This window comes from Gasterosteus aculeatus, chromosome 12 (assembly GCF_964276395.1).
Source record: "Gasterosteus aculeatus chromosome 12, fGasAcu3.hap1.1, whole genome shotgun sequence".
Classification (NCBI taxonomy): Eukaryota; Metazoa; Chordata; class Actinopteri; order Perciformes; family Gasterosteidae; genus Gasterosteus; species Gasterosteus aculeatus.
Window position 1 is genome coordinate 8,944,374 of NC_135700.1, and position 22,426 is coordinate 8,966,799.

At 42.3% G+C, this 22,426-nt stretch overlaps 1 pseudogene; it reads right to left on the reverse strand.

Moving 5' to 3' along the window:
• Positions 1-17,914: 17,914 nt before the first annotated feature.
• On the reverse strand, positions 17,915-21,043 carry LOC144385280 (uncharacterized; annotated as a pseudogene).
• Between the last annotated feature and the right edge of the window lie 1,383 nt (positions 21,044-22,426).

Below are 22,426 nucleotides of genomic sequence, written 5' to 3' on the forward strand. Positions count from 1 at the left end.
AAGTGCATTCAACCTATAGGGTACAGACCCAAAACAACATTTCTTCAAGAAAACTACTACGAAGTGCTATAAGCAAGTGCCATCTTAAGCTCTACATGACCAATACATTTCAATCCTCAGAAAGAAGTGTAAGATCTTCTGTTCTCAACAGTAAAAACATGATGTTCAAATTATATTTTTAATTGTATTGAATTATTAACATGACTTTAAAGGCGGTGGTGTTTATTACACAATAAATCAGGGGCAATATTAAAAAAGATAGAAACTACATAACAAACAAACTAGCTCACAAAATGCTTATGTGCGTGCGTGCGTGTGTTGCTGTGTGTGTGTGTGTGTGTGTGTGTGTGTGTGTGTGTGTGTGTGTGTGTGTGTGTGAAAGAGAGAGAGAGTGTGCCTGCATGCAGTTTATCCAAAACTCAAGCTCATATCCATAATTTTCTTTAACACAGCATATGGATTTGGAATCTCTGGCCAACATAGCAAAGCATTATTTGCCAAGAAAAGCCAAATGTCTGGAAATGTGGATGGATGGCACATTTCAGGCCACGTTCATGGAGGCGGAGCGACAGAAGGTGACAGTAGCTGTCGGTCGGGGCACTGGCTGGGATTCATAACGACCCCAGGCCAGATTACCGGCCATCTGTACAGTGCTATAGATATCTGCACACTGCTCCAGTGGCGGAGGAGCGAAGGAAACGATGGGGAGGGAGGAAACGGAAGAGCGACCTTTGGCTGAATGAGTAAAGGGACGAAGCCCTTTCGATGGACAGACAGAGCGAGTCGGGACAGAGGTGAGGAGGGAGAGGTGACTGACAGTGATAGATGCAGACCCCCACAATCTGCAGGAAACGGAAGGAGCATGACTTACATCCAGTCCTGTCCTACAGTATATCACTTATGCCTGCTTGACACAACCCAAGGCTTGGAGGAAGAGGGAAGGTGAAGGAGTCTGTCAGTTCCATCTTCTCGCAGGTGCTTGGAGACAAGCCATTTGTCAGAGTTTGTCATTGGCTCTGAGGTTATCTTGCCTCTCTGATAGAAGATGATAGGAGGAACATCAGAGTTGTGCGTGTGTGTGACAGGGAGGTGTGTGGAAGTAGGGGGAGGGAGGGTTTCATTTGGTCTCTATATATAAAGCATCCATCACCCATCAGACGTGTAGGTGTCAGCTAACCAGGCAAATCTAATGATGTGATCCTGTGGAGGTTGAGGAGGAGGAAATCGATCTCAAAAAGTAGTGAGTGGAGTTTAATGCTTTGAGCCATTTCATAAAAAACATGTTTATTTCAAATAAATAAAAACAGTCTGCTTTACAGCCCCACAAAATAAAACGATTGTTCTGCTAGTGGGTAAGGAAAAAATAAGCACTATAATATGTCAAAGGGCCATTTATCTATCGTAAATCTTACATATAAAGTTCATGCGATTTAAAAAGGCTAATCATACGTAATTTTTTTATTAATTGGATGTGGTGTCGTCCATTTGGAGCTTCTTCACCACAGTCCACAGAACCGTTTTGTCAAGTGCTTGATGGAGCAGGAGCTTCTCACTGGCCAGCGGGAAGTGTAAAAAGTGACCTGTCGCTCTAAACTACTGATGTGATCCCATGTATTTATGTCCTAACAAAGGACCCCCCCCTGACCTTAGGAGGGTGATGTTCCCTGGAATGGTCTGCGACACCAAAGCTGTCCAAACACATCTCACGGTCATGCTTCAACTTTTCTGACATGGCGTGACAGCGAGAGGCATCGACACGTCTCCTCGACAATTACTCTGAATGTCGAACCGGCTGTTTTTGCGAGACCAACTCGCAGCCGGTAGTCCGACCTGCTGTTGCTTCACTATTTTATAGAATAACGGAGACCAGTTCTTTGCTCATCAGCATGGGGGCAAGTGGTTTTAAAATGCTAAAATGATTATTCGTCACGCATGTCTGTCTTGTCTCTCTCTTTCTCATTATGTTTACACAAATACGAAGGGTACATTTGGCGTCATTAATTCAGTTGAAAAACAAGCGCACCATGTGATATTAACATTCAGATATTCTATTGAACCAGAATTGAGAAATGGACATAAGGATGTTCGACTCCTAAACACACGGGCAACATGATAGAAATACAATGCACTGGTTCAGCTGTCTCGGATATGGCAGTGTGCCCGAGAAAAGGTTGGCTTCTCTTCTCCAAAACACATTTATAAAAACTATGACCTTGAATTAGCTTGGGCGGGCTCTCTGGTGCAGCTGACGAGAAGTCTAAAATTACTGCTGGGGGGTCAGCGAGGGCCCCTGTCGAGGGAACGGAGAACCACAGGCTGTGTTTTTCCTTGCTGGTGCCGCGGAGGAGAAACAGTCAGTGACAGATGAGTGAGAGATAAAGAGAGTGAGTGTAGTAGGGAATCTGTCCTCACCAGATCTCTCCTGCTTTTTGCTCAGTGTTTCGACTGGGGGAGACCGGCCATAAAAAGGCAAGGTCACACTGAGTGAGCACCACAAAGCTGGAGCAGTAAAAAGCCGGCAGTCCTTCCGACCCAATAATGTTAATTGCGTCAGAAGGACCTATACCACATGTTTGTGGTGATTATAGCAAATGGTAGATGGAACAATAAACTGGTGACATAAATAAGGTAAAATATATTTGAAAACGTGTAATTAATCTCAGCGATTACTTGATTTATTGGGCTTTCACAATTGCATGGTTGACGTTTCTTTTCCGCTAGAGTCGTATTTTGAATTTGCTTTTAATTCTTCCTCTACTCCAGCAATTATAGAGCACAGCGCTGAGATGCACTTCCTGGTGGGTCTTGTGTAACACGTTGTTCCCTTACGAGGAGGAGTTGATATTAGTTGGCATGGCTTTGGCAAAGGTTCAAAATAGCCAGCAGAAAACAAATCTAATATCTTGACAAACGCCTAAGCATATCATGCTCATGGCCTCTGAACCCAAGATGCCGTAGTTCATGGTAACTCCGGGCGGTAAAGAGGTCATTTTATTTTAAATGGTTTCTTCATGTGCAAAATGATCCGTTATGTTTTTGTGCAGCATCTATAGTTTATGTTGGCAGAGTGTAGTTTTATTCAGATTTGAAGTGAATCTTACTGAATTTTAATCAAACACCAACTGTTGCGGAAATGTAGGCCTCAATTATCATGCTATTGGTCACTGACTGATACTTGTATCTATCTCTTGTCAACACATATGCTCGATACAAACTTCACATGTATAACTCTGCTTACTGAGTAGAAATATGATAAAAAAGAGCCACTTGACCTTGTGATGCTTCCCACACCGTCGCATGGTCTGCTCCAACATTCAATCCACAGCCTCCTTCCTGCCTTTTCCTTCTGAATATGCCTCGCTGAAGGACGGCAGGCTTAATCTATCGTAGAGTCCATAACATTTGGCCTGTGCGACCGTATAGAGCAGCTGGGGCATGGTTGAATTTCAGCTAAATTAGTAGAGGGTAGAAGGGCATTTTGCTGTAAATGGTGTCCATTTGGAAGATCACAAGGCCAATGAGCACGACCAGCGCTTTGCCGGCCGCCTAATTAATTAGCAATGACGGAGGGAAAAACTAAGCACACGTCCAAAAGCCCAGGCGAACGATCCATAAATTTGTAAAGGGTTAAGGAGCGCGACGCCAAGAGTATTCAAATGAAATCAAAGACTCCACAAAACGTGTGAATACCAACAGCATATGAAACAAAATGTGAAAACAAACAACTGTTCACAGTTGCTGGAGATGTCATGTAGATTTTAAAAGTTTCTCATACAGTTTCTCTCAAAGGGGCCATAATTCATATCTCAGAAGAGGTGATATTGGAGTGTCACAATGGCAGCAATAAAAGTGCATCCCCCTGAAGCTATCGGCAGTCTGTCTCCATTACAGTCAAGCACTTCTCATGAACCCTGTCTCTGTTGATATCACCTTTCATGAAAGAGCCTTTCCTCATTGTCTCTGTTCATTTCTGTTTATTTATTGTTAATAGAGGCCCCAACTTCAGTGGTCACAGCTATTCTGACTGGTAGATAAAAGACCAAAAAAGCTATGCACAATTGAACAGTGTCCGAATTATATGCATACTTTATATACATCATATACATTGTATACATTATATGTTATTGTTGATTACGTGCACTAAAATGAACAATGCTTTAGGAATTCAAATTATGTTAGAGAGGCCGGTGATTAATGCTGGACCCTGGAGGGTCTCATTCATCAAATAAACACCTTTGACTGTGAGGAACATGAGGATATTATGAGCGTATTGATACAATGCCAATTGTAAGTCTCTTAAGCTATTGTATCCGCTTCAATGAAGCTGCATTTTTCATGCCTGAAAAGATAAACTATTGGCAGCTATCTAACTCCAATTTGGGAAAATTGAGTTTGACTTAAAGTGGTTTGAATTTTTTCTTAACAACTCAGCACAAACACATGCACACACGCACACAGTTGTATGCACACACTGGTAGGAATGCGTGCTTGTTTATGAAGATAGTACTGCAAGCAAGGCATTGGCCAAGTGTGAAGAAGTTCTGGAGATGGGGAAGGACATACCTACAAATAGAGAGAGAAGGTTTACTTTTCTAGTTAGATACCAATAACCCAACTTACAGTTGAACTACAATCCAGAATAGCAGCTGAGTTTGACGTACAGTGCAACACACTGGGATTTTCTTTTTACGTCGAGAGATTAAACTTAGTCGTAATCATTGCTGCCTCAAGAGGTGTCTTCGATATCCCAGCTCGTATTGGGAGGACGAGCTGAGGAAGCACACAGAAAGAACCCAGCCGCTAGGCTTCCAACCACCACACCAACGTGCTGCCGTCTTCCCATTGACGTCATTCACATTTAGTCTCACAATGAACAGCTTGTTTCCTGAAATTAATGAAAAATGCTCACCCAAAGGTGCCATTCTCTCCCACTCTTATATTGTATCACATGTCCTCTGTGGTTTATTTCTGAAGCTGTAATGTGTTGTTAACTGTGGGGGCTGGCATTGTGTAGACTTTAAAGCGTGCATGATTTCACGATGGCCCTGGTTTACATCAGGAGTTGTGTGCTCATACAGTGAATAGATAAGAGGGAGGCCTGTGCTCCGAAGCATCTACCTTTTGCATACACAGCTCTGTGATGGTGACCGGCCCACGAGACACCAGCTACTTATCTCTGGGCTTTGATTATGACCTTCCTCTTCACCGCCTCGGGTTCGTAACACCGTACTTGACATGTTGTAGCAGTCATTGCTCGCCAACACCACCACCAGAGTCATGTTCTGCTGTTTAACGATACCGGCCTGCCTGTGAACACAGATCTAGGCCAGAGGCCGACTCACGGGGGGAGGGGGTTGTAAATTGACCTGTCGTTCTCCAGTGGATTCATGATGTATTCTAGTTTTAATTATCTTTTGATTGAATTTTGGATATACTCACACACGTCAACCGAACAGGCAAAGATACGCCACATGAGTTGACAGGTGTGTGATCAATCGGACAGTTCTGATGGGGTGAGGTGTCATTCTGCCACATCTTGCCTTTGCGGCATTGGAAAAGACTAAAAAGTTAATAACGACGGCACACATTAATCAAGCATTCTCTGCCAATAATAGGGATTGTTTAGGGAATAATCTTGAGTAATGGCGCGCACACAATTGCGCCGCTTTTTGGGTGGGCAGCTTTTGTCAATGCAATCAATGCTGCCTGGACCTGCACAGTGAAGCTCTTTGCTTGATGGAATTGGACAGAACTGCCAAAAATAAAAGTGAGGAATACCTTGTCTCGCTGTGTCTTGGTATCCCTGCCCTCATGACCGAACAGCATTTTTATTATTGTGACAAAAGTTTAAATCGATGTTTGCTATGAAGAAATTAAGTTTACACATTACATCCTGCTATCGTATTGAGGCTGTTACATTATAATCACAGAGCAGTTGCATTGCTCAATCCTTGGTTCAGATCAAAATAACGAGGTATTCGAAAGAAATGAATCTCAAACTCAACAACATATTATTTTATTGTAGGTTTACATCAGTGTTCTGAATAAATCCCCTAACAAGCTAATTCTTAATGCTGCATCTGAGTAACGGAAAGATGCAATTTGGTCGACCAACTGTGGTGTAACAATCACGGCCCTCGGAATGATCACTGAGTTTGTATCTCACAGGTGAGCCCTAAAGGTTTTATCCTTTGGTGCACTGCAGGATTTGTTATGTTGCTCCGCTCAAACTGCTGCAGACTGCAGTCTAAATTGGATTAGTCAAAGATCTGTCTTACAACTTAATCAGATACACTTTCAGGCCGCTAATTAAGAAGAATAATTACATATGCCTGTCCCCTGTGGGGCAAGCACTCCTAAGTGTGTGTTTTAGAGGGACTATTATTAATTATGGTGACTAAGGACTGAAAGGATCAGGCTTTCTGCGTTGTCATGTCAAGTGTGCCATGACTGAGGAAATAATTGATTTGATCTGCTCCACTGCGTTTAAAATCTGAAGTTAGTCTGAAAAAAAATGCTGCAAATGTTTTCTACACTCTTAGATTGAGCAGAAATGTTTCCTTCCCACCGCATCTGCTCATTATTTTAACTCCTTCATCCTGGCCTACATTATACAACATAAGAGCTGATCCACACTGAACCCCTGGAGAGGTTGAGTGAACCTCTGCTGGATTGTGAAATGCGGAAGACGGCACTTGGTCAATATCAGGTATCTTGGCGGTATTTTGGCAAAAGAAGCGGTTTCAACAAGCTACACATCTTTTTAAAGTGGGTTTTTGTGAAAGACAGAAAAAAAATATTCATCAAATATCAGATTCAATTTCGATTGTGGGTTCAACCACAACGCCTCCTGAAAACGGCCTCTTTAGTGGTAATACAGTGGGTCGCTGCAGGGCCACATTCTGCCATGATGACTCAAAAGGTTAAGGTAATTTCTCACCTTTATCATCCTCATCTAGTCTTCCAATTTTCACCTGCCGGTGGAATCATGTGACTGGCTGGTATTGTTCTGAGTTATTATGTCTATCGGTCTGTGGAAAGACATTGTCAACGTGATACCAGAGGAAGACGCACTGGCAAAACCTTACAGGTGTACAGTTCAGATAAAAACGAAGGAAGAGTTTGTAGGGCGGCGGTGAAAGGCAGCGTTGGAATTGGGAAAGGGGCAATTGCCCCTCCCCCACTCCCCCACCCCTTACACCCCAATTCCAACATGTAATGTGCGCACACACACGCACACTTTACACCCATGGCTCGGTTGATCCCATCACTAGATGGTCTCTGGTCAAAACACTGGACAAAGCGGACAGAAACCAATAAAATTGATGTCAAACTCCCACCATACCCTAGGAGGAGTTTGCGGTCCCAAAAGCTTTAATCTATTTAATATAATTGTAAAATAATTGTTATTATAGAATATTTCACATTTATTGTGTAAGCATCTGGCAGCAAATTATCATCAACAAACTCCACTTTGCACGGTTCTCTCTTAGTCTCTTGGCAAGCACTTGTCTTCTGTGACAGCTACAACTTAACTTTTCTAAACTTCTGCCCATAAAATGCAAAATGAAATAAAGATAGCGACACGTTGTGGCATGAGGAGACAGCAAATCCTTGACAGCAACAAGCTGTCTGGTTGCAGTAAGGTCACATGTAACGGTTTGTGTGAAGAATTACATTTATAATGTAACAAGACACAACACAGACATCCTTTGCTCATCACGCATAATTGCTCCGGGCGTATACTCTGTAATGTGCTTATAAGATTAAGACTTGTAGAATGAATGTGTCATCTGCAATTCAGAAAGAGATGGCCATTTTCTTTATTAAGCATGACAATGTGAGTCACAAAAGTTGAGTCAGAAATGCAAAGCTTTCTGAAATGCTCCAATTTATTTGTGATATTTTTATCCCTTTTTACATGTTGAAGTTTTTATTTTAACTCAGTAGGCTTGCTGGCTGTAGGCAGCACAAAGAGAGGAATCACAAAAGTATGAGAGAGAGAACCGATAACCATCAGTGCTTCACAGATGACACGTTGGTATTGGCACTGTAGATACAAGCACCTCCTTCCTGCTACACATACACCTTTGGTAGAGCACAGATCGATCAATGGAGTCACGCAGATAAGAGCTCTTCTCATCTGATAAGACTCTTGAAACATCAGGGCTTTTTACCTAAAGGCTAATCACGGATTAGAACCACTCAGGATCAAATGATACATACCTTAGAGATAAAATGGGGTTTCTATGTCATTCTTTGGATGTACTTTTTTTGTATTGCTGTGCATTGAAATGTATTTTTCCCCAACAGGAAAGCTTGAATTAAGTAACATACGAGGTGTCGTCGTGGCGAGAGTGTGACGTCTTTGACAGGATAAAAATCTGCTGTCACTCATTCACCCTGAATCAATACTCTTTTTATTTTTTATCCAACTACTCTAGGAATATAGCATTACACTGTCCTCTCTGCTGACCCATGGCAGATATTCTACATTCTACAAAAAATAAAGAACAGTCATTTAGTATTCTTCACCTTTCGAAGAATAAACTGTGCAGCAAAGCTCCATTACAAAGTAGAAGTGTGGTAACACCCCACGACGTCTGCCACAGAAACCTCCCTTCAACATATCGTGTCTCCCTGCTCACCGTGGTGACCCTCAGAAAAGACACACACACAGATGGTCACAGTCACAACTTGGCGCCTCTTCTAGCAGAATGAAAAAAAATGGAAATAAAAAATATGAACATTTCATTACTGTTTCATTTGGCAAATGGATGATGATTAAAAAGATTAATGTCCCCGTGACTTTTGTTTTATGGTGCATGGATAGTTTAGTTCAGGGGTGTTGATTATTGGCAAAACAACATTCCCATTTATTTATTAGTGTCTGTTAGGGCAAAGACTTGTCTCACTGAACAACGGCGAGCATGGTTCATTGATAAGTGAACTGCTTTAATGTATTAAATTCACTTAACGTGTATGTGGGGTGGGGTAAATTTGTGATGCACCCACTGAATGTTTGATCAACAGAACTTCACATTGTTCTGACGATCCGGCCCTGAAGGACCCATTGTGTGCCCATTTTACCACGACAACGTTTCTGACGTACAAGAACCATAACAAACGGCGGGAGTTGTTTTTTGGGTCGGTAGACATGCCAGATACCCAATGTGTAGAAGCCATAAAAAAGAATTATCATAATTATGAATTATCATAATAACAACATGAATATCATTATGGGCTCTCAAGAACAAACATTGCTTTTGTGACATATCGATGTACACCTTTACAACAGTCACGGTTTGGTTTCTGTGACAGATAGAAGGTGTAGGCTGACCTAAGTGGAGGGATGAAAAGCACTTGGCCATGAACCTTCATATTTTGCTAATGTATTAGCTTGGCTTTAAACATTATACACAGTCTGTCACTGTTTCATAATAACTATACTACAGGGAGCTGAAATTCAGTGACAAGGTTGAACATAATGAGATTTGCCTTCTGGATTTATTATGGCTGACATGAGTTTCTTCTCTGGGTGGACACAGTTTGGTGACCTCCAGTTATAAATCCACTTTAAACCAATTTAAACCTTAGAAAGTACTCCACAGACTTTTTCAATAGGACCGTTCTGCCTTGTCTTCAGACATTTACAAATAATTGGGCACAAAAAAAGAAAAATATCCTGACAAAAAAATCTTTCTGTACACCGAAAACAGTTTTTGTTTGGTTTTGTCTTCCTTCTGTATCAAATCTTGTTGACCTGAAGCCTCGGGGAATAGTTCTCAAGTGTTCTTGGTTGAGACTTTTCTTAACCCACTATGAGGACATATTCATTATTCATTGCTCATACTCAAATTGACAGTAATTAAGTAATTTTTCATCATTCAGCATATTTCTATAAAAATGAATGCAAATCCTGTTCAAGTCAGTTTGGCAGCTGATGTTTTATCCTTTGTTCATTGGTTTATGTAGCTTGCAATTGTGTAGCTATTCAAATGGAGAGGACTAAATGAAGCCAAGAGGGATTGAAGCAAGAAGCAAGACGTTTTTCATCCCTGTTGTGTCTTGGGCTTGTATTGAAGTCAGTTTTAAATTAAACTAACTGCCCAAATGTAGTAGTAGATTGTGATGTATGAGATGTTCATATGGTCAACAGGTAGTTTTAGCAGCTACAATTGCAGCAGGGATAACTTTAGTGACATAATGCTTGATGAATGTTTCAGTCGTTGAAATTGAATTTTCAGTTTAACTAAAGATTAAAAAAAAAAAAAAAGATTTTTAAGAGTGAAAAGGATTCGTAGTGCTGCTTTGTTTTGGGTAAAATTTATTTTTTTCATTGTAATTTTGATGAACTTCCCTTTACCGCCATGTTAACGAATGTGACTTCATTTTCTGTAAGAAGTGAAAACCTCACTGAATCATTTCAGACTGCTTTCTGCATGACGCTGTCCACCTTTTGATTCTCCCATATATCGGCAAGGATGAGGCCGCTTGTTATTGTTATTATTCTTCCCTGAACAACTTAACTGAACAGTGAGTGTGTTAAGATTCCTGAATGTTGAGATTTGTCATCAAGGTCACACAAGCTTTGGGATTTGACAGGAATGTGGTATCGCTATGGAACACATACTGTATGTTAGTCGTCCACCCTTGTTTTATCTTTTTTCAGATGTTTTGTACTGTAATTCAGGGTTTTAAGTACACAAGAGCAGTTATAGTGTAAAGACTAAAATCTTGTGGTATGTGCGCAGTCATCCAGGATGAGCATATTCAACCTGATAGGGGCCATCGGTGTAAAAGCTCCTCACACACTCTTCAGCCGGTGGAATGACAATTCGAGGATCACTCCTATCTGATGACACACTGATAAAGTGTTGCCTGTTGGGCACCAGTTTGATCATCACAGTTAATCCTCACTAGCTCTTCTCTATGTGCCAAGAACCCTGCCTTAATTGCACAAAATTTTTATTGTGTAGACTACGGTGCTTTGTCAGGTGAGGGATGGCATGAATGTATTTTTCATGACAAAAACCCCTCGCTGAAACTCAAAAGAACAAAGCGACAGCCTTTTGTCTCTCTCAAGATCAGTGGGCCTTTTTGGACTTTTTGTTGCAGTCACAAAAGGGGGGACCAGCATTTTATTCCGCTGCATCTTACGTCGAAAGAGTTTTCAAGCCATAATCATAATTAAAATGTGGAAATGCTTTGGAATATTTGTCAGTAATCAGAGAAACAGTAAAGCAGCCACCGATTTTCACTCACAACCTTTAAGTCCTTCTCGCCTGTAAGGGAGTCAAATGCAGATGAAGTGACTAATTTAATTTATAACTTAATTCTTAATTGCTGATTAGCTTGCAAACGTTGTTCTGGAATTTGCTGTGGAATTTGACCTTTACTGTTGAAAGTATTAATGGTACGATTGCATCCTCTGTTATTGCTTTATCTTCTACCCTTTTCTGTCAGACTTCAGCCTGTTTTATGGACTCAATTCGTCAGTCAATTCGTCGGTCGTGGAGGTTGTAGACCCTTGCCCTTGGATTAGCACACTGATTATTAGGTGAAATACTTCATGATGACCTGATCTTTGGCTACAAACATTATAAACAGCATCATAACGTTGATTAATTATTCAGTCTCTGGCTCTTTCAAAACTAACGTTAGATCTATAATATTGTAGCAAATGTGTTATATCCATACGTTGCATGAACGTACATGAATTTCTCTCTAAATGTTTGAAGAAATGACATGTGAATATTGTTGTGCTTTTTTGTTAATATGATAATGCTAAATGTAACAAAACTGCGCAGGATTTTAGAACGTGCGACATTTTACAAACGGCGCACTATAGAAGTGCAGCTGAGGTTGTGGTGATTATGATTTCTGGGCCTTTATTTAGTGTTGTATATTTTGATCCTGGGTGCTGGCTGGCGCTGTTTTCAGGCTGGGCGGGGCGACCAAGAGGAGTGCTCTCACTACCCGCACCTGTGGCCAATCAGCGATCTGACACGAATTATAGCCTGCTGTCTCCCAGGCCTCCTCGTCGGATCAGTACTTCTCATCGACACGACTCTACGCCACACGCCAGCACGCTTACGCAGCCTTCGCTCCGGATCCTGCACTCGCGACCTTCTCCTCACGAGCCTCTTAAGAAATAAAGATTTTTCGTTTGTTGACCACAAGACTTTGTCCCCGGTTCTGCTTTTGGAGCCTGTCCTCATCCACCCCTAACAGAGGTCACCAAACAGTTCGGCTGTCCACAAGGTGCAGAGTCCAACCTCAGCCGAGGAGCACGTTTATATTTGTAATTGAAATATGACAATGTAAAAAGTAGGTTGCTTGATGAGATACAGTGTGTTTGATTTTTACATTGTGCCCCGTCTCTGCCAAATATTTGATAAAATCCTGTAACCATTTCAAAAAGCCTGCTGTGCGAAAACAGTGAATATCAGGATTGAGGGCCGCTGTTTCAACCCGGGAAACTTTGTTTATTTTATTTTATCTGTCTGTCTTTGTTGCGGTTGCCGTCCACCTGATATGTAACTTGTTACCTTTTTCATTTTGGTAATTAAGTCACTGTCCCATGGCCCGAAAGATCATACTTTGTCACAGCTTCCTTTTCAGTGTTGCAAAATACGCTCACACAAGATCTGAGCTTCATATGTTCACTACTACATTTCTCCTTCAGCATTTTTTCATCTTTTCCTGTCAGCTTCAAAAAGAACAGAAACCATCTGCTTCCTCCGAGGCTGAGAGACAATAGGTGGTTGGATGAGAGGCTCTTCAGAGCAAGCTTAGTTCTCCTCCTCCAGTCTGCATCAACGGTTTCAGTCTATCAACTGTGGCATGCTTGTTTCGAATGCAAACGGCTTGTAACGTACCTTTACCTTAATCTCAAAAGCAGGTAGTAGTAGTCGCTGGTCAGCGAAACTGCCATGCACGGTAAATGGACAAGCCTGGTGACGCGTGGGGAATATGTCAGAGGGACGAGCGCATATAATTAGGAGAAAATCCGGTCAATTTTCAAAATAAAACATTTTTCAGAAAAAAAAAATATATATAAGCTTTCTGTGGTGCGGCCCGGTGGTTGGGGACCACTGCTTTAGATGACTGCCTGCAGCTGGACAGATGAGGGTAAGTGTTGCTGGCTGGGTCTTTATTGTGGCTGCAAGCCCACCCACAGATGTAATTGACAGTTTAACATCAGGATCACACACTCCAGACACTGAGTTGTCCTTTTTCTGTCTTTCTTCAGTTTGATTTGTTCACACTGTTTTTTGTATTTTTATTCATATCAAATGATTAGCTTGTTTTTGTAATTTTGTCCCAGGGGAGAATAACAAGTAATGCCCATAAAATCCCTCTAGCAACACTATCTTCAAGTTAGGCTTGGGGGATGGGGGTGTATGTGAACTGCAGAGAGAGTAACTACGGTCTGCTACACCTGGCATGCTTGTTTTGCTGGGAAATGATGACGTCTGGTTAATTATAACATGTTATTCAGCACACCAATAGTGTTTTGACATCCGGCTCATTAGAATGTGTTATTCAGTAACAAAATGCGCTTTTGATCACACCTGTTTGAGCAATCTCACTCGCCATATCGAAAGTATTCATCAAATGAGACATGTTTTCCCCACGCTCAATGAATAATAACATACCTCATTCCAATATACTCGCTGATCAGGGGCAAAATGTCGTTTACCTTCTTAGGTGTGAAATGGCTGGTTTTGTCTAGAATGTACAGGTTTGTTTCACTTCGTTGCTTTGGAATTTAAAGAGCAAAGCGATGCCAGAATGCTGGCAAATGAAAAGTCTCTGCTCTTCTCTGCAGAGAAATGGGAAGAGAAAAGATTTTTTTATTCGTTTTTCACATTGAGTGACTCAATTTCACGCTCCATTGGCATATCTGAGGTGACACGCCATGAAATCAGTCCAATTCTGGGATTTTAGAGGAACAGTATTTTGAAACCTCCTGAGATATGTGGCCGTATTACTTTCTCCACCTCCGGACAGATTACACTATTATGTGACAGTCGCAAAGGTGAAACTGTGCTGATGGTGTGTTGGTAAAACTGTTTTCCAGCATTACTCTTAACATAAACTATCAAGCATATCATGATTCAGCTAAAAGCATCAATTAGTTTTGTAAGATAGACCTCAACTTTGGTTTTGCATTATCCTGAATAATTTGACAAGTTGCCGAAAAAATTTGATAAGTTGACAACAATGTTTACTTTAAGGGTTTGCTACTGTATGTGATGCATAACTCATGTATTAGTTTTCCCTATGCTTTACATAATTTTGTATGACAGCATGTGAAAATGTGGATGTTGGAGTTCCAGGTTTGATTAAAAGTAGATTTGTAGGTTATTTTTCTTTTTTCTCTTTCTAAGGCAAGGATTTATTCAGGCCAATTAAATCAAATAAAAACTGAGTCAGTAACATTTGACCTAAATGCATGTATTGCAATAAACCATTATAACTACACTTAAAAATTAATTTACACTCGGTTGCCAGTTATTAAGTACACCTAGTTGAAGGTAACTCTCAAACAGGCCTAGAAAACGGAATGGACACAACCTTCATTAAGGTCATGGTTATAGTTTGTTAAATAATTGTATTGCTTTATACTGTGGTGCTTTCAACATTCTGTATATTTATTTGAATGCAGGTGGGTAAAATATAAAATATACTGTATGTTTTATACTACCTACTTGTTTGTATTTTGAAATATACACTAGTCCTTAAATCTCTTACTGGAATCTTGATTTTCTTGATGAACATTTGTTGGGTTTTCATATATGTTTAAAGAGGCTTCTCCCTTTTCGAGCAAATTCGTAATGGGAGCTAAACAGAAGGTCGGCAGAGAGCAGGGGGGGACAGGCTGAGGACTGGGAAGAGTGGGCACTCTGCTGTGGAAGACTGTAGGCCACTGAGGAGTGCAAGCTTGAGTCCAGCTATCACCAGCTGGTGGTGAGCGACAGGAGATGGCTGGCTGGGTGACTGGGGGGAGTGGGCATCAGACTGGTGGACTACGACATGAGCCTTACATAACCACAATAATTGGAGAGGAGGAAAAGCACAAGCTTCAAAAATAATGTGCAGGTTTAGCAAGTTAGAATTTCTCTCTCTTTTTAGAGCAAGAGAAATTGTCAAACTTAAAAGATGTACCTGGAGTCACTCCTTTAATAGCAGTTGGCTCCGTGGCCAACCAAGGGACATTATATCTTGCTCAATAAACTGTAACAATAATCTTACATTCAATATCCTAATACTCTAATACTAATACTCTCTAGTCACTTTTGGTTTGGAAAAAAAACATCAATGGTGATGGCCAAAGCCAAAAGGGTTACATCAAAAATGCCAAACACAAGGCTCCATAACAGCAGTCAACAAACCAATGGGGGACGTCATGGTGAATTAGTCCATTTGTCATACACAGTCTGTGCATAGGGCTTCAGACGGACACTGCAACGTCACCAATTAAACCAGAAAAAGGATCTGGTAGGATCAGATTCTATAAATCTTGAACTGTCTCTACCTTCTATTCTTGACCTTGAACACTCGCCTTTTAGATGCATCAGCCACCAGGGCCGTTAAATTGGCAAATCTTGAGTCTCACACATCCTAGCGAAGCATGTATTTAGCATCCTTCTAAGGGATGTCATTTATCTTTCAATTTCAAGCCCTCATCCCCGGAGAAAGGAGCTGATCATTGGCATTGCAGTCCTTATCCTACCTCATCTGTTCTTGTTAAAATTGTGCCACTACCTGGCTTTTAGGTAGAAGAGAGAGATTGAACATATTTATTTTCCAAGTTGACATGCTGTACCGTTTTTTCCAATATGAAATGAAAGGTGAAACTGTCACAGTTCATAGACCGGTACCGGTCCGCGGCCCGGTGGTTGGGGACCACTGGTTTAATGCAATCACTGATTTAATTTGTAATTGAATGTTTCTACAAAAACTCTTCTTGTACCGGTACCTTGAATGTGTGTAATTTTCCTAATTATTCATTGTAACGTCCTGCAGTAAACCATGCTTTTTGAATTTTCATGAATTAAATAAAACTGTAATGAAAAGGTTTTATATAAATCCCTTTTCTTTCATATTTAGTTTGTTGCTAGAATGCAGAACTGACAAGAATGTCTATGACAGATATGTCTATTTTTAACGCAATTAAAATGTGTCTCAACGTTCTACTGGCGCTGACATTGGCTGCATGATGATGAATATACTGCAACTACAATATGACCTGAAGAAATGTTGTGGCTCATTAAGTGTAAACTTCAATTATACATTAGATCCATAAGTATTGTCAGGTTAATTTTGTTTGTGACGTTTGTAAGGAATAACGCTTCATTGCTTACTTTAGGAAAGTGCATAAAAGGCACATATGCATTCATTAGAAGCAATATAAAAAGCTCCAGGTGGAAACTTGATTCTTTCAATTGTGTCACCTTCCTCTGGGTACGTTCCCAACCATCGTCATATACAGAGTGAATTGGACAAAATGTGTCCGTGTGTATGTGTGTGTGGCTGTGAGTAAACAAACAGTTCCAGTAGTAGTTCTTATGTCGAAAGCATAACTACCACTACGTTCTGGTTGAGTGGTTCATGATCTAAAATAGTAGATATCAGTCTTGCAGAGACCATCTCAAAGCCTTTGGAAATCTGCTCGGATATGTCATGCTTATCCCATGTTGCTCACCTATGACAAAGAGTCATCATTGCAAAGCTAATGTTCCTTCAGAATATTATGCTGCTGGAGAAAAAACAGGACTTAACCAGATTTTTTAAATTTTGCAACCGGAATAATGTGGGAAAACAAGAGGAAACTTTACGGGCATCAATTGGTATGAGCCACATATTGATGGCGTCATCTGGTACACACCTTTTGTTGTTTTTTAAGTTTATACACCATTCCGATGCTGGTTGCTCTATTTAGTGATATTGTTAATAATAATCTTTAACTCTCAGGAGCTATTGTCCTCCATTACTGACCTTAAGAGGGGTCTGTAGGTATTGGCAGGTATGTATGTTTTTTTTGGCAATGATGGTATATTGAGATAACATTACATAGCTCACATGGTATATTTTATGATCGCAAAGGGCTAATCTAAATTAATTTTCCACTTCATCTCCTGCTAATTACCTCCGATTTACATACTGTTGCAGCCGTGCGAAACCTTCCTCCTTTGTTCTTCGTTGACCAGTGATGCCATTTATTCTGCCACTCTGTCTCAAGAAGCCGTATTATTTAGGCTTTTTTGATATTCTTTTTACATAATATCTTTGGGTAAAATACATTATACTTGTACACATCATTTTGGTTGTGACAGATTTGCATTTCCGTTCATTGATACTTTCCTTTGTTTCTTACTATTTCAATCTGTCTGTCTGTGTTGGGGAGACCAATCGGGTCTCTCGGGCGAGAAATACCGACACTTTGGCTCCGTTTCTTGATGCCGATGCAAAAAACATCTACACAGTATGAAAAGCGACAGGCTTTCAAATAACTCCAAAGTTAACCCACCCGTCTGTGTTAGATATAGAGAAATTAATCGACACCCCTTTCTTTTTCTTTTAAAATGAGGTGTGGATAATATTAAGATAACGGCAAGCCACAGAAATAAAACCATTGATTAAAATGCAGGACGTTGTAACTACATTTTACATGCAGTCAGAGATTCACCTTAAACTAATTTCTTTAATAACTGAGAATAACCCCAACCATAGTTTAGGCTTCATCATAAACCAGTTAAATAACAACACTAGTGTCTATTATCAATCAAATCTGCTCTTTTAAAAGTTATACAATTAAATGGGTCCAAGTATGAGGACCTTTTTTAATCTTTAAAGACAAAGGTTTCTGTTACATTACATTACATGTCATTTAGCGGACGCTTTTATCCAAAGCGACGTACAATAAGTGCATTCAACCATAGGGTACAAACTCAGGAGAACAAGAAACAAGAAAGTGCAATTTCCTCAAATAAGCCAATTTACAATTTGCTATAGATGAGTGACGTTACAAGTACAATTTAAGTGCTACAATTTGTTAGTCTTTAGTCGAGGTAGAGTCTGAAAAGGTGTGTCTTTAGTTTGCGGCGGAAGATGTGAAGGCTCTCTGCGGTACTGGTGTCTTCAGAGAGCTCGTTCCAACATTTCGGCGCAAGGACAGCGAAGAGTCGAGATCTAGTCGAGTGTTTTGCTCTCAGTGAGGGAGGGACGAGTAGTTTTGCAGATGCAGAGTGGAGAGTGCGGGTTGGGATGTAGGGTTTGACCCGATCCATTCACAGCATGGTACGTGAGCACCAATATTTTGAACTGGATGCGGGCGGCCACCGGTAGCCAGTGAAGAGAGCGGAGGAGTGGAGTAGTGTGGGAGAATTTCGGAAGGTTGAAGACCAGTCGAGCTGCTGCATTCGGAATGAGCTGCAGAGGTCGAATGGCGGTGGCAGGGAGACCAGCCAGGAGGGAGTTGCAGTAGTCAAGGCGAGAGATGACAAGAGCCTGAATCAGTACCTGCGCTGCCTTCTGAGTGAGAAGGGGACGTATTCTCCTGATGTTGTAGAGCGTGTATCTACAGGATCGCGTTGTCGCGGTGATGTTGGGAGTCAGGGAGAGTTGGCTGTCAAGTGTGACGCCGAGGTTCTTAGCGGTCAAAATGGGCGTTAGTACGGAGTTCCCAAAGTTGACTGTCAGGTCCTGGGTAAGCGAATCTTTTCCGGGAAAGAGAAGTAGTTCAGTCTTGTCGGGGTTGATTTTCAAATGGTGGGCGGACATCCACTGGGAGATGTCAGATAGACAGGCAAAGATCCGAGCCGCCACTGGGTGTCCGAGTGAGGGAAGGAGAGAATTAGTTGGGTGTCATCGGCATAGGTGTGGTAAGAGAAGCCATGCGAGCGAATGACAGCGCCAAGAGAGTTAGTGTAAAGCGAAAACAGGAGGGGACCCAGCACGGAACCCTGAGGAACTCCAGTAGTAAGAGGACAAGGTTCCGACACAGATCCTGGCCAGGTTACCCGGTAGGTGCGGCCGTCGAGGTAGGACGAGAGAAGGGAGAGAGCAGAGCCTGTGACACCAAGTTCCTGAAGGGAGGAAATAAGGATCTGGTGGTTGATCGTGTCAAATGCAGCAGAGAGGTCCAAAAGGATGAGGACAGAGGAGAGAGAGGCGGCTCTAGCAGTGTGGAGTTGCTCTGAGACAGCAAGGAGAGCAGTCTCTGTGGAGTGGCCTGCCTTGAAACCTGACTGGTGGGGGTCAAGGAGGTTGTTACAGTGGAGATATGAGGAGAGTTGATTAAAGATAGCACGTTCAAGGGTTTTGGACAAAAAGGGAAGAAGAGAGACCGGTCTGTAGTTGTTTTCTTCAGATGGGTTGAGGGTGGGTTTCTTCAGGAGAGGGTTGACTCTTGCCTCCTTCAGAGAATTGGGAAAACAGCCAGATAACAGAGCGTTGTTGATGAGACAGGTGAGGAACGAAAGAAGGTCAGGTGCGATAGATTGTAGAAGATGTGATGGAATGGGGTCAAGAGGGCAGGTGGTCGGACGGGCAGAGGTTACTAGGGTAAGAATTTGGTTAGGAGAGAGGGCGGTGAAAGAGGAAAGTGAGGGCGAAAGAGGTGAGGTCGGTGGGACGCGAGAAGTAGGAGGTGGGTTTGAGAAGGAGGAGCGTATTTTCTTGGTGAAGTAGTTGACAAAGTCTCCCGGAAGAAGGGTGGAGGGGGGAGGAGGGGTAGGGGGTTCGAGGAGATTGGAGAAGATCGAGAAGAGTTTTTTGGGGTTAGAGAATGAGGATTCGATTTTGGATTGGTAGAAAGAGCTTTTGGCAGCAGAGATAGAAGCAGAAAACGAGGAGAGGAGAGATTGAAATTCATGCAGGTCGTCAGGTCGTTTATATTTACGCCATCTCCTTTCCGACGCTCGCATGGTGGCTCTCATGGTGGCTCTCATGGCACGGACCGGTTGAGACAGCCACAGAGCCGGAGGGGATTTGCCAGTCCGTCGTGTCGTAAGAGGGCAGAGAGAGTCTAGAGAGGAGGAAAGAGTTGAGAGGAGAGTCTCTGCAGCAGGGTTCGGATGCAAGAGTGAGATGGAATCAGTTGAAGGGAGGGCTGATAGAAAAGAGGATGCCAGCGAGGAGGGAGAGAGGGAGCGAATATTGCGACGAGCCGGTATAGAGTTAGTCAATGAGGGAGGTTTGTTAGTTATAGAGAGTGGAAGGGAGTAAGAGATGAAGAAGTGATCAGACACATGAAGTGGAGTTACAGAGAGGTTAGTGGTAGAGCAGTTTCTAGTAAAGATGTAGTCAAGGTGATTGCCGGCTTTGTGAGTAGGAGGAGAGGGAGTGAGTGACAGAGCGAAGGAAGAAAGTAGGTGTAAGAGGTCAGATGACTTCTCTGTCTGGATGTTGAAGTCACCCAGGAGGATGAGCGGAGGTCCATTTTCGGGGAAATTAGACAGGAGAATGTCCAGTTCTTCCAAGAAATGACCTAAGGAGCCTGGCGGACGGTAGAGGACAATGATGGTTAATTGTACCGGGTGAGTGATTGTTACAGCATGGAATTCAAAGGACAATGGGGTGGATGGTGGTAGAGGGAAGAGAGAAAAGCTCCATTTGGGTGAAATGAGTAGACCTGTGCCACCACCCCTACCAGTGGGCCTGGGAGTGTGGCTGAAGGAGAAGGCGGAGGAGAGAGCGGCTGGGGTGGATGTGTTCTCAGGTGTGATCCAGGTCTCGGTGAGAGCGAGGAAGTCCAGTGACTGCTGGATAGCGAAGCCGGAGATGAAGTCAGCCTTGCGAGTCGCTGACTGGCAGTTCCAGAGACCTCCTGTGACGAGGTGCTGGACATGTGTGGAGCGGGTGGGATAGGTGAGAGAGGAGAGGTTACGATAGAGAGCAGATCTAGCCCGAGGCCTGTAGTATCTGCGGGAAGAGATTCGAACAGGCACGGGTGAAGGGGTCAAACACATTATTAAGAATAGCAGAAGAAGGCGCCGCATTCAGCCGCCCCGAAGACTCCACGAAAGACTCCCTGGTCTTTGTTCTGCTCGTCTTCGTGCTGCGAGGATAAGCTAACGCTTCCCACGATTTCTAGTTAAATACTCCCTCGTTAGTGGAAGTCGGCTGCGGCTGCGCTGGCCACTCCCCCGTCGTTTAGGAGACAAAAGGTCGATTGGCCTCGACAGAAACTCCTCAAAATGCAAAGCACCAATAGCTTGACACCCTAATCAGTGAACAATCACCATGTGGTGTTTTGACAAAATGAGAGTTTAAGGATACAAGTCTTATTTGCTTCAGAAAACAAGGCATAAACAGACTTAGATCAGGTCAAAACCTAGCAGAGTTAGGAGGGCACACTGGCAGTTAACTTAATAGTAGAATCTAGAACACAAACTGGCACTAAAAGACTGAAAGAGCTTGAGCAAACTAGCAACCAAGATAACTTCAAACAAAGAGAACTGGCCGTGAGACGACAAAAAACTAAAGCAAATCAGCAATCAAATTAACTTAAGACACTAGAATCAACAACAAATTTAGCAGACTAGCTTGGTTTAAAGAAAGAGATACTTAGTCCGATTTCAGGTCGCCTGGATGTCTGGTGGCCTTGTAGAAGAGATGCACACTGTTGATGTTGAGGTTTCTGTTGATGGTTCTGAAGTGAATCTAAACTTGCTAGTGTAGCAGGATGACTGCTTTTCCAGTGGCTCCGTCCACTCGCAGTATTGTCCCCCTTTAATTTATTATATAAGGAGGGACCTGTAGATCTGCTCGCTCTCTGACAGCTGATACGCACCTCCCCCTTCCGGGTTTACCTGGCTGCAGGTTCGGCAGACGCTCGGCACTCTCTGCAGGGTTGTGCAAATTGTTCCACCGTGCAGGTATGTTGCAGTCTATTGCGCGTCGGCAATCTAGTCGGCACCGTAATAAACTTGCGTTTATGTGCAGGCGCTGGCAGGTCGGACTGCGTGTTTGCTCGTTCTGTCCCGGAGCTATGCCACGCTGAGGTCCCGACTGTCCTGACCCGTTTTGGACTGCTGCTGCTTTGTGTGGGGATAAAACCCACACTTTTTACGGACATTGCCTGCTGCTGCGTTCGGGTGTGGAAATCCCGTTGTCTGCATTTTTATGCCTATTGTATTATGTTTTCATGTTTAGCTGCCTGAAATAGGAGGTGGATGGCAAGGGAGATTTTTCTTTATTATTTTTGTAGCTATTTTTGATTATTTGATGGTTTAGTTCTTTGAGTTCAAACTGTAACCTGTTTTGATATTTTCCTTTCTTTTTGATTTGTATTGGATCTCTATTGTTGTTGAATTTATTTTCAGTCTCCCATTAACTGTCCATCTTTGTGATTCCAGGTGCTGAGGGCCTCACTGGTGATCCTGTTTGGTGATGGTGTCCCTTCGTGTGTAGT